The 18501-nt window shown below is 35.8% G+C and overlaps 1 pseudogene; it reads right to left on the minus strand.

The window, feature by feature from the left end:
- Positions 1–387: 387 nt before the first annotated feature.
- On the minus strand, positions 388–1625 carry LOC120246598 (annotated as a pseudogene).
- Positions 1626–18501: the final 16876 nt, after the last annotated feature.

The raw sequence follows: 18501 nt of genomic DNA on the forward strand, positions 1-18501 counted from the left end.
AGTGGATTCTGCGTCTTTTTTCTCCCAATCTCTCAGGTTTTGTAAGGTTTCCAATGGCTTCAGATCTTTTCTGTGTGATGTATGGGCGCGAGTGCAAGTACGGAGCTCCTTACTTCTCCGCCATCTTGCCCTCTCTCTATTCACATTTTCTATTTACTTTTTTTTCTCATTAAGCTTTATTTTAATGGGTCTCCAAATTCTGTGACAGACTTTTGGTCAAGTTGTTTCAGTGAAAAAGTATTGATTTTAAAAGTAGTAACTTAAAACTGCCCCCCCCGCCCCCTCCCCCACAGAAATGGTCCACAAAACATGCTCCTTTCCGTTTGAAGGTTTTACAATGCATTGTTACCATTCACCTATCTTTTATTGTTGAACTTAAATGACAATTCAACACAAACAGTTAGAGACCATTCTTTGATCACTGATTAAGACTGGGGTGGCCTTCTGAGCTTTCTGGGCAGTTTTGGTGACCTTGCCAGCTCCAGCTACCTTCTCGTTCACTGCTTTGATGACACCCACAGCAGCAGTCTGCTTCATGTCATGAATAGCAGACAAGTCAGAGGAGGTTAGTCAGAGAAGCTCTCAACATACATAGGCTTCCCAGGAACCACAGCACTGATGGCAGCATCACTAGATTTCAAGAACTAAGGGCCATCTTTCAGCCTTTTCCCAGAACAACAATCTTCTCCTTCCGCTTAACAAATTTGCAGGCAGTGTGAGCTGTGTGACAATCCAGTACAGGTACATACCCACCACTTTGGCCTGGATGGCTCAGGATAATCATCTGAGCCATGAAGTCAGCTGTTTCCATTGGTGGGTCATTTTTGCTGTCACCAGTCACATTGTCACAATGAACACCTTTGACAGATACATTCTTGACATATAAACCTACTTGTCCCCTGGACTCAAAGTCCTACAATAGACTTTACTTCAGTTGTAACACTGACGGGAGCAAAGGTGACCACAATGCTAAGAATGCATCACCACTCAGCAACAGGGACAGTACCAATACCACCAATATATCTGTCCCGAAGGAACAGACACAAGGGCTTGTCAATTCAGTGTGTTGGTGGCAGAATGCAATCCAGATTTTCATGCAATGTGGTTCTTCTGGAACTGCCACCTTTAAGGGTAACTTTCCATCCTTTGAACCAAGGTATGTTAGCACTTGGCCCCAGCATGTTGTCACCATTCCAACCAGAAATTGGCACAAATTCTAGGCCAGAGTTATAGCCTATTTTCTTCATGTAGCTGTTGACTTCCTTACTGAGTTCCTCCTCTCTCTTCTGGCTGTGGAGTGGCTCAATGGAATCTATTTTGTTAACACCAACAGTTGTTTCACAGCTGTATGTAAGCCAGAAGAGCATGCTCACAAATCTGTCCATTCTCAGAGAGATATCTGCTTCAAATTCGCCAACAGCAGCAGCAGCAATCAGGACAGCACAATCATCCTCAAATGCGCCTGTAATCATGTTTTTGATACAGCTTCTGTGTCCTGGGACACTGATGGTGATCACATAATACTTGCTCGTCTCAAATTTCCACAGGAAAATATCAATGGTGATACCACATTCACATACAACTTTCAGTTTGTCCAAGACCCAGGCATATTTGCAAGGGGCCATTCACTATCTCAGCAACCTCCTTCTAAAATGTTTTGATAGTTCTTTTGTTAATCTCACCACATTTGTGGATCAAGTGACCAGTCGTGGTAGACTTGCTTGAATGTATATGTCCAGTGATGATGATATGATGTTGATGTGAGTCGTTTCCTTTCCCGTTTTAGTTTTCATGACACCTGTGTTCTAGTGGCAAACCTGTTGTGAAAAAGTACATTCTCTATTTCTTGATTAAGCCTTAGAACATTGTGTGTTTCTGGGAGTTTATTTTTTCTATATTTTCCAATTTATTGGCATAATATTGTAATAATCTCTTAGGATCCTTTGCTTTTATGTGTTGTCAGTTGTAATTTCCCTCCTGTCATTTCTGATTTTATTTATTTGAGCCCTCTCTCTTGAGGTCTTGTTGGGTCTGGCAGGAGGTTTATTTATTTATCTTTTCATACATCCATCTCCAGTTTAATTAATATTTTCTATTTTATATCTCTGTTTCATTTATTTCTGCTCTTATCTAATCTTTCTTTCTGTTTACTAACTTTGGGTTTTGTTTGTTCTTTTTCTAGTTCCTTGGGTGTAAGGTTAGGTTGTTGATGTGAAATTTTCTTGTTTCTTCAATGCTTTTATCTTTATCAACTTCCCTCTTAGAACTTTTGCTGTGTCCCACAGATTTTTAGCCTATTGTATTTCCACTTTGATTTTTCTCAAGGTATTTTTAAAATTTTCTCTTCAATTTCTTCGTTGATCCATTAGCTGTTAAGTAGCACATTTTTAGTTTTCATTTGTTTGTATTTTTCGAGATTTCTTGTAATTGGTTTCTAGTTTGATAGCATTGTAGTTGGAAAAGATGCTTCATATGATTTCAATCTTCTTGAAATTACTGAGACGTCTTTTGTAGTTTAATGAGATATATCCTAGAGAATGCTTCATGTGCACTTGAAAAAAAGGAACTCTGTTTTAGGATGGAATATTCCATATATATCTATTAAGTACAATAAGTCTAATTGGCCATTTTTTAAGGCCAATTGTTTCCTTATTGATTTTGGATGGATGATATATCCATTGATAAAAGTAGGGCATTAAAGTTCCCTAGTATTATTATATTGCTCTGAATTTCTCCATTTATGTCTGTTAATATTTGTTTACATATTTGGCTTTTCCTCTCTTGGATGTGTAAATATTTACAAATGTTGAATCATCTTCTTGGTTGTCCCCATTCCCATTATGTAGTGCTCTTCTTTATCTTCTGTTAGTCTTTGGTTTTAATATCTATTTGGTCTGATATGAGTATTTGTACTCAAGCTTTATTTATGCTTCTTCTTGCATGAAATATCTTTTCCATCTCTTCACTTCTAGTCTCTGTGTGTCTTTAGATCTGATTGTAGTCTTTTCTGGGAAGCATATAGATGAGTCTTTTTTCCTCATCTATTCAGCCTTCAATGTTTTTTTGATGGTAGCATTTTGTCCATTTACATTTACAGTAATTATTGGTATGTATTTATTGCAATTTTGTTAATTGTTTTCTGACTGCTTTTTAGTTCTATGTTTCTTCTTTCATTGGCCTGTTCCTCATGGTTTTATGGTTTTATTTAGTGTCATATTTGTGTTCTTTTCTCTTTCACTTTTGTGTATCTATTGTAGGTTTTTGGCTTCTTGTTACCATATGGTTTATATTTGTCAACCTATATATATATATCAGTCAACTTTAAGCTGATATTCACTTTAATTCAAATGTATTATAAATGCACTACATTTTTATCCCCCACCAACATTTTATTATTTTGATGTCATATTTTACATCTTTTGATTCTGTGTATTCCTTAGATACTTATCATATTTATTAGATTTACTAATTTTGTTTTTCAACCTTTATGATAGATTTAAGTGGCTGATTCACTTTCTGTATGATGTATTTGTCTTCAACCAGTGAGGTTTTTCTTTCATATGTTTTCTTGTTTTTACTTGTATACTTTTTATCACTTAAAAATGACCCTTTACCATTTCCTATAGGGCTAGTTTGGTGGTAATGAAATCCTTTAGTTTTTGCTTGTCTGGGAAACTCTTTTTCTCTCCTTCAATTCTGAATGATAACTTGCTGGGTAGAATTTTCTTGGGTGTAACTTTTCCTTTCCAACAGTAATGTATTTTCCACTCCCTCCTGACCTTCAAAGTTTTTGCTGAAAAATTAGCTGATAATCATTTGGAGCTTTCCTTGTATGTAATTGTTTTTTCTTTTCCTGCCTTCAATATTCACTCGTTATTTTTAAATTTTGCCATTTTATTTATAATCAGTCTTGGCATGGATCGTTTTGTATACATCTTGTTTGGGAGTCTCTGTGATTCTGGGATGTAGATAGCTATTTCCTTCCTCAGGTTAAGAAAATATTAAGCTATTATTTCTTGAGGTACGTTTTCTACCACTTTCTCTCTTTCTCTTCTCCTTGTCTTTTTGGGACCTGTATTATTAGAATGTTAGTATAGTTGATATTATTCCATATGTCCTTTAAACTGTCCTTTTTCTTTAAAGTTCTTTGTTATTGTTGTTTTTGTTGTTTCTTTTGCTGTTTGGATTGGATTTTTCCACTCTTCTACCTTCCTGGTTGCTGATTTGTTCTTCTGTATCATTTAATTTGCTGATTATTCTCTCTAGTATATATATTTTTCATTTCAACAGTTGTATTTTTGAACTCTGATTAGTTCTTGCTTATATTTTCTAAGTCTTTTTTTTTAAGTTCTCACTGCATTCCTTTATTCTTCTCCCAAGTTTAGTGATGGTGTTTAATGACTATTAATTTGAAATTTTAATCTTGTAAATCATTTATTTCTATGACATTAGGATTCCCCCTCCCACCCCCTGCCCAGGGCTTTACATCCTTTCCTTTGGAACCTATTTCTTTGTCTCTGTATTTTGCTTAACTTTCTGTATTTGTTTCTGTGAACTAGGTAGAACAGTTACCTCACCCAGTCTTGAATGAGTAGGCTTGTGTAAGACAATCCCCTGTGTAGACTGCATGTGTCTGTCAGCTTTGGCAGACTGGTTGCAGCAGCCATAGGCCAGGTGGTCCTTGTCTGTGCTTTGTTGGGGCCATCTTGGCTGAAACTAAGACTGTGCACAGGTAGGGATTTCCTGGGTCGTGGTGCACTAGGGTCACCTTGATGGTATAGTTGAAATTGGTGCAGGCAAGGGCCAGGGGATTGTGGAGCGCATTTTGCTAGGGCTGTCTTGCAGAAACATGAGAGATGGTATGGGATAGGGGAGCAAGGTGAACTTGGACAGTCCTAGGATACCAGCTAGAGTCCTGAATCTTGATTCTGTCCACACATCAAGGCGAAGAGGGAAAATAAGAGAACTGCACTCACCAGTGTGTCCAATTCTGGAGAGTATTCCAGCAGTTCCTTGCTCATTTGGTGGGCTCACTGTTTATTAAACATATTTCCTTCATATAGACTCTAATTGCCCTTTAAAAAACTGCTGTTTTTGTTTGTTTGTCTTACTGTGCCCCATTGTGGATGAGTCTGTGCATAGGCCCTTTTGTGATTGCCCTTTCTATTTCAAGTCACAAATTTAAGGGTGATGTTGCTATTATTTCTCCATCTTTCCTACTCTTCTCTATGTGTTCCTTTTATAATTTATTGTACAGAAGCTGTGCAGTCAGCCTTCAGTTCTCCTCCACATGGAATTGATCTGTATGTAGGTGTAAGTTCAGTCTGTCCATGGTAGGAGTTGAGTTCAGGATCTTTCTGCACCACCATCTTAGACCATCCTTCTTCACAAAGTACTTCCTAAAATGTAAGCTATATTCCTTGATTTATTCCATTGGAAATTGCACTAAGAAGTTTTAGAGATGTTTATTAATTTTGAAACAATGATAAGGTTATTATACCATAACATAATTCTCTGAAAATTTCAGAAACAACTATTTAGAATAGACCTTTTTTAAAAACATGTTTAAGATATTTTTAGTGACAACTTAATAGAAGAAACCTGGATTTTCCTATCAGCTTCTGTATTCATCTCTTGCCATATTATATATCATGGAGTTCTGGAGACCTTCACTATGCATGCATGAATGAATAAATACAAGTGAAAAAGGCTAATAACAACTTAATGTTATCCCTGAACTGCCTGAGAATTTGGTCTAGTTCATCACGTGTTTGTTGAGTTGGAATGGTACATGCTGATTTTGACATACTCAGAGGTTTCAGTGAGAACTGGAGCATTATCAGAGAGGTAACAATCAGTGATCTGGATTATAACCCAAATTTTAACCCCAAAACATTGCATTATCCATTTCTATTTGTAAAACGTTTATGGGCTTTAGTTTCTTCTTCTGTAAAATGGAGATACTATAACTCTCCAAATTTTCTATGATGATACATGTGATATGGAAATTGTAAAGTGGCTGAAAGAGAAGTTGGCAGAGGCAGATAAATACAAGAGGTTAACTGCTTTTTACCACCATTGCCTTTTACCATCCCTGCCTCCCAAAATGAATAATGGATGCAAGATTTTCTCTTCAAGCATTCTTTTCTAGTAAATTTCACTTTTTATTATGCCATTAGGGATAGATGAAAAAGTATTGGACTGATAAATAGTTTTTTTAATGGTCTCTATTTTTATTACAAGATGTAGAAATAAGTGAGAGAAATTCTATAATTTTTGGAAAATATTTTTTTCATGAAACACAGTTATTTATATAAGGTAAAAAAATTCAGTTGCACTTTGTCTCATCATATTCTCTAATAACTTAAAAAGAAGAGATAAACTGACTACATCAGCAATTTAACTGCGTCTAGCAACAGTTTTGTGGCAGAAAGAACATCTTTTGTAATGAGGTGTTTGTTCCTTACATAGAATTAGAGATTAATGCCAGGACAGTTTTCTTGTCTTAGAGCCCCACAACATTACTGTCATGTTCAGCAAAGTTTGGCTTCTGGTAAAATTGGGAGGTTCACTATATGCAAAACATCTCTAAGTTACATATTTTGTAGTGCAAGTGAAAACTTTAATGTTTCAAATAGTAATAATTGTTGTTTCTTTTTGTATTTAATAGGCTATAATGTGAGGATGACAGTTGTGTTAATATCTAAATCTTGACAATGGCCAGATTGTAAGATGGATGTTTCAAAATTGTTGGACTTTGACAGAAGCATTCAATACATCCTGAAATTAATAATTCTGAAAGTATATAGAATGAAGGAAGGAGATTAGCTAGTACCACATCCCTATACCCACATACTCACCAGCTACTCACATACCTAAACACACATGTACATGTGTGCAAACGCACACACACCTGGAATGATACATAGTTATTCTGTCCTTTTTCAGTCTCTCAATAATATACTCTGTCTCTATTTATTGTAGAACAAGGGTTCTCATACTTGACCCTACAGTAGAATCACCTGGAGGGCTTGTTAAAACATAGATGGGGGGACATCAACCTTAGAGTTTCTGATTTAGCAGGTTTGGGATGGGGTCCTAAAATTAGTATTTGCTACCAACGCACTTTGAGAAATACTTACTACAGAATTCTAATAGAGATTATATTTTCACATAGTGATCTCACCTCAGACACATCATACTTCAAATATTTACTGACTGTATGACTTAGGACAAATTTATTTCTCTATGTCTCAGTTTCTACTTCCAAAAAAGGAGAATAACCCATTACGAGGCTATTACAAGTATTACTTGGGAGAAGGGCATAAACATGTTACCTGGATTGGTGAGTGATTCATAGTTGTTATTGTTTTTAGGAATTCTCTTCAATTCGAAGTTTGAATGTGTATCTGCAGTGTGGATGTTTTATGTTGATGACTGAAAGTAAATGTGTAAGATTTAGATACCGATTTAAGGGCTGGAGAGCCTGGCAATGCAATGAAAATTGAGGCTGATTGTTTTTTTAAATGCCAGAGAGAGAAAACTACCTATTGTATCTTTCTTATATTTTTAACTAAAATTGTAACTCTAGCTTTTCCATAGACTACAATATTTTGGCTCAAAGTGAATTGCTTAAGTCCCTTAGCAGTTGTCAGGTAAATCAATTTTTTTCTAAATATGTTTTTGATTACCTCACCAAATGTGGAGTCTCTTCTGGCCTTAACATTGTCATTAGTAGGAATGAAGAGTGGATCCTGGGGCTTTATATATTCTTGGTAAGACCCCCTGTTCCCTTCTTAACAACACCCACTTCTTCCCTATCACATCCTTCCTAAGGACCCAGGACTAACCAGATTGTGTGTTTCATTGATGTCTCTGTCAGTTACCGCGAGTCACAACATTTCCTCTCCCATCATCCATATTCATCCATCATCCCAGTAAGTCTCTTTACTCATTGTAAAATATTTTTCTCTTTTTAACTCCCCAAATCTTCCATTGAGTATTTTGGGACCAATTTTCTATTACCAGCAAAACCTTCTCTATTCTTAACCTCTTTGACAAACATTTTCTCCCTTTTTTGCTCTCGGAAACTTGACTCTGTAAGGTCATAGCTTCTTGTGAAGGTCTTTTCCTTCTGCACTGTTGTGCCACTGATCCTGAAGATGGGTAGATTCCCTTGGTAACTTTCAGACCACTCCCCTTACTCTCCTTAAAAATACCTAATTTGCAGCCCAAATTACCAGATTATGCCATTCATCACTCTACTTTGTTGTAAGCATCTATCAACCCCAGTTCACTCTTTTACACATATTTCTTCAAATTCTTAGTATCCAGCAAATTCATTCTTTGTTCCTCCTTCCCTCTCTTTCTCCCCTTATCTTTATATATATATATATATATATATGAAAAGTATTATATAAATATATATGAATGAATTTTCTAGGTATATAAGATGCATAGAATTATATAATTTGTATATAGAGAGATAAAGTTTTAGTAACTTTGTTATCCACTCATCTGCCATCTCATTTACTTGACCTTCTGTCCTCCACTGATTTTATCCCTTACCTTGTCTCAGGTATTCGCTTCCATGGTCATAAGGTAGACATTGGCATTACCAGTAATTGCACTTCTCCATAGTCTTCATTTTCAACATTGCACTCACCAAACACCACTCCTCTTTTCCAGCTCTCTCCATCTAGTGCCCTAATGATAAGAATTCTTAAACCCTACCAGGATCTACAAGCCATTTATTTTATTGCTTTTACAATATTTCCAAATGTCACATGTCCTTGTGTCTTTGACTTTCATATGGAGTTCATGGTCTATCATTATAATCACCCCTAGCACATAGCTTCATGGCCTCTTTCTTCCTACATTGTATGTTTCCAAAATATTCTCAAACCTGGATAAATTTAATTCTCTTTCTATTCCACAGAACTGAAACAATGTTGATTGCTTCTATATCAACATATACTGCTTTTGTTCTTGTTACTGGTGAAATGTATGTGCTTCTATGAAAGGCCAACACTTTTGTTTTTACACTGAATCCCTTCCCCTTTCAAGGAAGGACATGACTCCAGTAATAGTTTTGTCTCTCTGTCTTACTTCGTCAATTTCCCCTCTTCACTGGTTTGCTAAAATAAGCAGTAGCATTCTCAATTAAACAACAAATTTATTCAAACTCACATTCCTCTCCAATTCTTACTCTATTTCTCTGGGCTTCTATGAACAGAACTCCTCAAGAGCATTGCCTGTTTTGATGTTTCAGTACGTGTAGTCATCTTGTTTCCATTCTTGCTTGAATTCACTTTAATGAGGCCTTATCTCTACCACTCAATGAAAGTCTTAAGTTATTACTATGTTGTTAAACCCAGTGGTCAATTTTTAGTCACTGTCAAAACTAATTTATCGGCATGACTTTATCATTTAATCACTTCATTCTTCTTTAAAAATCTTCCATCACTTGGCTTTTTGGAGACTAATCTCTGGTTTTCCTATGTCACTTACAGTTAATTTTCAGATTTTTTTTTCTTCATGTATTAGACCTCTGAATATTAGAATAGTCCATGGTTCAATGTTCAGACCTCTACTCTCTTGTGTTCATATTTGCTAAGTAGTTGAACTTAGCCAGTATAAAGACTTTACTGTCAATCAGGTGATGTGTTCCAGATTTATCTCTCTCCTTTTTTTCTAAAATACAGATTTATATATTTTATGATATCCTCAACATCTCCCTGCAGATGCCTAATGGCTATTAAAATTTATTATGTCTAAATATTAACCCAGCCACACCATATCTAGTTTTGTTATGCCCTGTCTTTCATATCTCAGTTGACAACGTTTTTACCCTTCCGCTTGTCTAAGGAAAAAACTGTGAAGTCAACATCCCCATGGCCTGCTCGTTAACAAAACCTTTCCTGTATCTTGAAAAAACATTTTTAATCTGATGAAATTTTACCATAACTTCAATTCAAGAATAATCATTTAGTAGCTGGACTATTGGGGTAGCCCCATAACCTCATTTCCTTCTTCTCCACACCCTGTTTATTTTTGACATGTAAATCTGAGGAAGGATTTGACATGTAAATCTGAGGAACAACTTCCTTCTCTGCTTAAAATTCCTCAGTGGCTTTCCATACTTCAGAATAAAAGTTCAGGTCTTCATAATTGCCTCTAAAGCTCTAAAGATTCTAGCCTTACCCTTTCTGTTCTAAACTTATTTAGACCACATGTCCTGGCTTCTGTACTGTTCTCTGATCATACCAGGCATGCTTCTACCTCAAGACCTTTGCCCTTGCCTCTTCTGTGCTTTGAATTCTCTTCTCCCAGATATTTGTATAGCTCTCTTTCTCAGTCCTTTCAGGTCTTTTTCAAATATCACTCTATCATCTTGAAAATATGACAGAATCCCTCTTTACCCATTCTTCTGAATCCCCTTTACCTCATTTTTCCTCCATTGCCTTTATCATTTTATCATATGATAGAATGTGTTTTGTATTTACCTTTGTTTTTATTCATTGTCCGGCCATCTTACTAAGAATATATATTTCATAAGAGCTGGACTTTGGGTTCTCCACTATATCATCAGTGCATGGAACCGTCCTTGGCACATAGTAGGTGCCTAATAACTTTTTTAAATGAATTGAATGACATGAATTAACTTCATACTAACACTTAAGACAATGATGGGTGCTAAGTTAAATGAATCATGTAAACTGCCATTAGTTTTTATTTCATGTCCAATTTTTAAAAAATAGATTTTGCTTACAAAATCTTAATTGCCAGATTGTGTTGTATATGTAAAGTTCTCTGGATTGATGATGATGAAGAATATAATTATGATAATGATTAAAACAATAATAACAAATCCCAATTTTAAGGACTTCTAGTTTAATTAAGTGTGAAAAAAAAGAACAGCAGGAGAAAAGCAAAGCTTTTCTGTGTCCCTGATGTTTTTTCTGTTCAAGTGAAAGATAAAAAAAAAACACTCTTTCAGTTATGAAGTTGTATTTTATCAGTTAAATTAATATATTTAAAAGAGAATTTAGATACTGCTAACTGGTCTTTATTCTCACCTATTACGCTATAGTAAAAAAGTTTCTAAATACCACTTTTGACAACTTTTATGAATAGTAGATTCATACTTTCCTTTTTTCCCCCCACAATATGCAAAATAAATACTAAGAATTACTTGATTTCCATATAAACCACTATTGTAGATATTTGCTTTAGGAACTTGAGGTTGGACATGGATCAGGCAGAGAGGTTATTTGACATATGTGGTCCTAGTGGGCAACAGAAGTGATTTATTATTTTGCTGAGAAAAATTCAGATGAAAATGAAAAACATGGTAAAGTTGGCCCTGAGTGGAGCAAAAAACCCTCTAATTCTAATTAGAGTTTAGGCCTTGAAAAATACTGGTCTCTGGCAAATATGTCAGAATTCTGAAATTTTGAAATGCTATATAATAGGGTTAATGAGAAACAAGTAATAGTTCACCCTTCATGGGATTATAGCCCAGCTTCAAATCATTTCAATTCCTAACTGAAGTAACCATTACTTGGGATTATGGAATCTCTAACAAAAGTAAATTCTATTTAGAACAAAATAACATACATAACATAGAATCGTAATTACCTCTAGTAATCTTCGTTGATAATATATAGAACTCAATAAAGAATCAGATAAAACAGAAGAAAAGATAATGGAATCTGAGTCAAAACTGGTAATTAAAATACTCTCTAGATAATGACATTTTTAGGCACAAACTTGAATATCATTTTGATTAATATGTTCAAGGAACAAAAAGATAAAATGAAGAATTTAGGTGGACTATTTTGCATAAAATGAAAGATGGTAATGACCAAATAAAATTCTAGAAGTGAAAATATACCTGAATGTAATAACTCAATGGGTTTAAATGTAGATTAGATGCAACTGAAGAGAGAATTTAGTGAAATAGACGTTAAATCAAAAGAAAAAGTTATAGGTGTTTTCATACAGCCATGCAAATGCAAAAATACACATATAATATATTTAAAAGTTATAGTGCCTATGAAATTAAAGTATCAGGAAGAGAAAAGAATAGGGTAATAGAAATGTATGGGGAAAAATATCTGGAAGCTTATTCACAAAATTGATGATCAAAAATGTCATTAATAAAGGGCAGATGGACATTCTGAGCCTCGAGTCTGTAATATCTTGAAAAGGACAAAATGTACCTATATAGTCTTCTGAGTTAGAATACCTAATAGGGATATATTCATGTAGAAACGTCAGCCAAAATGATCATCAAAAACTTTCCATTAAAAGAGGAGGGTACCATAGTGTTTTAAAACGAAAACACTGTAAAAGAAAAAAAGAAAAAAAAAAGACTGGAAATGTTTCAGACTAATGGAGGCTAACTGAAGCCATGAAAACTGAATGCAATGCCTAACTCCAGACTGCATCCTGCTCTGGAGAGAGGAAAATGTGTCAAAGGACAAAATTGGAATTTGGATGATAAATTAGCCTAAGAACATTAATTTAGCTGAGCTGTGCTGGGGCCATTTAATATCCCTATTCTTAGGAAATACATGCTCCCTATTTAGAGGTAAAGAGCCACAATACCCATAATGTAATTTCAAATGGTTCAGTAAAATATATATACATATATATTTTTATGTTAACATTTGTATAAAATGTTACTATAGGTGAATCTGAGTAAAGCATATACAGGGATTATTTGTGTCTTATTCTTGTAACTTTCCTGCATTTTGAAATTGTTCCCAAATATAAAGTTAGAAACTTAGGAAAAAAATCATTGAATGAATGGAATTCTGACGATATTATGAAACAGGACAATTTTTCCAAGCATTTTCTGCCAGTGTCTCCCAACAATTTTCATGCATTCATCCACCCAAATCCAGTATTTGTTCGATGCTCACTAGAGGTTGGCTGTAAATTTAGGAGAGATACCCTAGTGAAACAAAAGAATATGGTCATTTTCCTATGGGAAATTGCATAGTGAGATGCAGACATTAAAAACGTACTAGTGGTAAGAATTAAACACATCAAATGAGATAACTGCTACAAAGAATAAGTTCAGGATGTTACAAAGGTACTCCTAAGTCCCTCTTCAGTTGTTTAACCTCTTAGTCATAACTGAATGAGGGAGTAAGGAATCCAATCACTTGGAGTGTATGCTGGCCTTTTTTTCTTTTGTCTTTGCCCCCACCTCCTACTCTCCCCCAACCCCACATTTCTTTTCTTCTTCATCCTCCTCTGGCCTGCTCTGTGCCAACATGGCTAGCCTATGTTAGCGGAGGACTCTTGTCCCCTGGCTTCCAGCTGAATTTGGAGTATGGAGGACAGAACGCTGCATATTTCTTCCTTTGCTCTTTTTCTCCCACATCACTGTGGCTCTTAAAATGGTTGTGTCTGTCTTTAACAATGGTTCCTTTTGGGAAATCCCAACCTCCAAAGCCCCCTTTCTTTGCTCCAAGCTTCGGGGTGATAAATATCTCTTTCTATTGCCACATATTGGATGCCTCCTTCTCTCTTATTCTTCTAATTTTTTTTTCTCCACCACCGTGAATATGCCCTTAATTAAATTCTGCAGAAAGATAACAGTTGAGTAAGCCTTATGTTTTCTGTTGGGACACTTCTTGATACAGAGTGCTTCTCTATTAATTTGGAATTAAAATGAAGATTAAGGCCTCAGTTCCAGATCTGATGTCTTAAATAGAGGTTATTTGAAAATTGAGTTGTTGTTGTGGAATCACCTTATACTATGTAAATGAACCTATAAAGAGAAGGCTGGTGTTTTAAGAGAGAGTAAAGTTTTAAAAGAGATATGCAGAGACCAAGAGATAGGAGGTAAAGATCACTTGGGTTCTTAATACTTTGTGGGTGCTGATTCAGTCCTTTTGAGGGCCACTATACATCCCCATAATTGTGTCAAATGAGAGTATTAGTGATACAGATCATCCCGCTTTATATATTTTCTTAGGATAAACCAAAATAGTGTTGTTTTTAGTTCTATAAAATTTTTGCTTTGTGGTTGAATTTTTGCTTTCTCTTCAAAATTTGTAAAACCTATGTTAATATGGCTTTCAACATTCTTCTTATTTTTTTTTTTAGCTGGATAGAACTTTTTTTTTTTTTTTACAAATAGTTTATTGTCAAATTAGTTTCCACATGACACTCAGTGCTCATCCCCACAAGTGTCCTCCTCCATACCCATCCCCCCTCCCCCCGCATCCATCAGTCCTCAGTTTTTGTCAGCATTCAAGAGTCTCTCATGGTTTGCCTCTCTCCCTTTCCCCCACCATTTCCGCCCTTCTTCTCCCCCTTGGTCCTCCGTCAAGTTCCTCCTACTCCTCCTATACGTGCAAACATATGATGTTTGTCCTTCTCTGCCTGACTTATTTCACTCAGCATAACACCCTCAAGGTCCATTTGACAAAATACAGCATCCCTTCTTAATAAAGACTCTAGAGAAAGTTGGGATAGAAGGAACCTACTTAAACATCATCAAAGCCATCTATGAGAAGCCCTCAGCTAACATCATCCTCAACGGGGAAAAACTGAGAGCTTTCCCCCTGAGATCAGGAACACGACAGGGATGTCCACTCTCGCCACTGTTGTTTAACATAGTGCTGGAAGTCCTAGCATCAGCCATCAGACAACAAAAGGAAATCAAAGGCATCAGAATTGGCAAAGAGGAAGTCAAACTTTCCCTCTTCGCAGATGACATGATACTCTACATAGAAAACCCGACAGACTCCACCAGAAGCCTACTAGAACTGATGCAAGAATTCAGCCAAGTTGCAGGGTACAAAATCAACGTACAGAAATCGGTTGCATTTTTATACACCAATGATGAATCAACATTCTTCTATTAATAGTTTAATTTAGAATAAAAAGTAAAATTATAAAATTTTATAATTATATAAAAGAATAGTCCAGGAGGATATATACCAACTTTTCATAGCTTTTTGAAGGACTGTAGCAGGATTTATCGTTCTCAGTATTGTCTTAATTTATTGATAAGAACCACACAGCATCATAAACTTGATACAGTTTTTAAAAATTTATTCAGATATGCTGACAAAAACTGAGGACTGATGGATGGGGGGGAGGGGGGGATGGGCATGGAGGAGGGCACTTTGGGGATGAGCACTGAGTGTTATGTGGAAACTAATTTGACAATAAACTATTTGTAAAAAAAAATAAAAAATAAAAAAAAAATCAGGTGATCATCACTAAAAAAAAATTTATTCAGATAATATGTAACTACATGTAAATAGACTTTCAGTTTTATTCATGGATGATGATTGGAAAAAATGATACCAGACATAATTTTAGTTGATCCATTCAGTTTACAGATGAGAAAAAAAATTATAAGTAGATACGATTGAAAGTAGCAAATAGATTTTACATTCAAAGCAAATAAAACTTATACACAAATTCATTATGTAACAATATGATATATAAAGCACACATATTCCCCACTCAATTGAAATTTCCTATGGCTTCACTATTGATGGGAATCTCTTATTGCTAACGATGTGTTTTAAAACATTTTCTACCTAAGTGGTCAGCCTACAACAGGCCTCATGAATCATAACTTAAATGAGCCAGGGGAAGAAGTTTCATCTACTGTAATTATGGGTACAGAATTAAGCAAATGCATTTCTTAAGTTATACACACTTACAGAGTCTTAATAGGTTGTTACAAATCTGCAGATAAGTACCTGTAGAAACTTTGTAGAAGTTAGTGTCATAGAGGGAGACACTTTGCACCAGGATTAGAGAACTGGCTTCTCTTTGTGCCTCTGCTGTCACCCCAAAGCTTCGGTTTATCCATCCATAAATTTGGGAATAAAAACTTCTTTAAAGATTCCCCTACCTATTCATCCAGTATTTTGAGACTGTATATAGTTAGTGGATGTGTAAGTACATTAACTTTTATAAAGTTCCTTGTAGCCAAGTTGTTAAATATAATTGTTCTAGTTAGATTAAATCAACCAGGGTATTTAGTTTTATGTAGTCTATTAATATTTCAAGGAGCTTTCAAATTCATAATTTTATTTGATTCTTGGAAAAGTTCTGGGAAGTGAGTGTAACAGGAATTATTCCCTCCTTCCTTTTTTTTTCAATATGGTGAAACTGAAGTCGAGAGGTGTTTATTACTATTGTAGTAATAACACTAATAGGTAGCATTTTTTTAGAAGAGTTTACCAAGTGGTGGGGATTGTAGTACGGTTAGATTTTTTTTGCCATATTCATGCAGTCATCCAGCTGTGATGACTGGATGTGTAACAGGATATTAAGACAAATCTTCTTTGTTTCCCAATATGCCATTGTGGATTTAGAATTTACACTTATATTTAATTATTTGTCAGATAAATTTAAGCACATTGAGGTTTGTGTTCCTCATTTTCTTGCCCTTAGGCTATGAGTAATGTGTAATTCCTTACTTTCTGAGGACCTAAAAACATGTAGAATCCCTAACTACTTCTTGTAGTAATTTCTTTGATCAAGGGAAATAAGTAAGAGCCTAATCCTGGGGAAAAAATATACTAGTTTGCCAAAGTTTAAAGGAAAAAAAAAAACAAGGGGTAGATATGAAATCTCAGGGGTACCTCATGGTATTAGAAGACACAGTTGACACAATTTAAGATAGATGAGGGCAATCTATGAATATCTCATATATGTATCAGACATGTACACAGGCATTTCATATCTATAACACTTGATTCTTGGAAGAATTCTGAGACTTAAGTATGGTGGAAGTCATTCTTTTTTTGTACAGTGAAAATGAAGCATGGATGTTATTATATCAGCAGTACTACTTAGATAAAGTAAGTACTAGTAACATTGAATGAAATGGAAGAAAAAAAACAAGAAAGCAAACTAAATACAATGACTAGTGATCATTCATAAGACAGATGTAGGAAGAGAGAATTTATCATTTGTTTCTATATATCATTAGTCTTTAAAATTCTCACTGCACACTAAGAAAAAAGACATTTTGACCACAAACCTCCATATTTTAGTTTTAAGTACTAATTATGTAATTTTTTTTCAACTTAGGTATAAAATTTCCATGTTCTCCTCTACCAATCAGTTACTTACTCTTAGAAAGTAATCCAAAAGGGATGCTGCCTTTTTTTTTTTTTTTCTTTGAACAAGGTAACCTAGCATCCACTGAAGGTTTGTGAAACATTTTGAATTCAGGGTAGAGTATTCTGTTTCCAAATTTTCAGAGTAGATATGACAAATTTTACTTATTTATTTTTCTTAAATAGTTTATTGTCAAGCTGGTTTCCATATAATACCCAGTGCTCATCCTAACAAGTGCCCTCTTCTGTACCCATCACCCTCCTTCCCCTACTCCCACCAGCCCTCAGTTTGTTCTCAGAATTCAAGAGTCTCTCATGGTTTGCCTCCCTCCTTCTCCCCTCCCCAACTATTTCCCCCTTCCACTCCCCCATGGTCCTCCATTAAATTCCTCCTAATCCTCCTATATGTGCAAACATATGGTATCTGTCCTTCTCTGCCTGACGTATTTTGCTCAGCATAACACCCTCAAGTGCCGTCCATGTTGCTAAAAATGGCCAGATGTCATTCTTTCTCATTGCCATGTAGTATTCCATGGTATAGATAAACCACATCTTCTTAATCCATTCATCAGTTGATGGACACTTAGGCTCTTTCCATGTGTTGGCTATTGTTGAGACGGCTCCTACGAACATTGGGGTACATGTGCCCCATGCATCAGCACTCCTGTGTCCCTTGGGTAAATTCCTAGCAGGAAATTCCCAGCTATTGCTAGGTCATAGGGGAGTTCTATTCTTAATTTTTTTAATGTTTTATTTATTTCTGAGAGAGGGTTAGAGACAGCATGAGCAGGGGAGGGTGAGAGAGAGAGGGAGTTACAGAACTCAAAGAGAGCTTCCAGGCTCTGAGCTAGCTGCCAGTACACAGCCTGACATGGGACTCGAACCTGTGAACCGTGAGATCCTGACCTGAGCCAAAGTCAGACACTCAACCGACTGAGCCACCCAGGTGCCCCGACTATTGTTAACTTTTTGAGGAATCTCCACAGTGTTTTCCAGAGGGGCTGCACCAGTTTACAATTCCACCACAGTGTAGGAGGGTGCCCGTTTCTCCACATCCACGCCAGCATCTAGAGTTCTCTGATTTGCTCATTTTAGCCACTCTGACTGGCGTGAGGTGGTATCTCAGTGTGGTTTTGATTTGTATTTCCCTGATGACGAGGAGTGCTGAGCAACATTTCATGTGTCTGTTGGCCATCTCGATGTCCTCTTAGAAGAAGTGTCTGTTCATGTCTTCTGCCCATTTTGTCATTGGATCATTTGTTTTTTGGGTGTGGAGTTTGGGGAGTTCCTTATAGATTTTGGATACTAGCCCTTTATCTGATATGTCATTTGCAACTATCTTTTCCCATTCCATCGGTTGCCTATTAGTTTCATGGATTGTTTCCTTTGC

This window comes from Hyaena hyaena, unplaced genomic scaffold (assembly GCF_003009895.1).
Source record: "Hyaena hyaena isolate Hyena2069 unplaced genomic scaffold, ASM300989v1 scaffold_479, whole genome shotgun sequence".
NCBI lineage: Eukaryota > Metazoa > Chordata > Mammalia > Carnivora > Hyaenidae > Hyaena > Hyaena hyaena.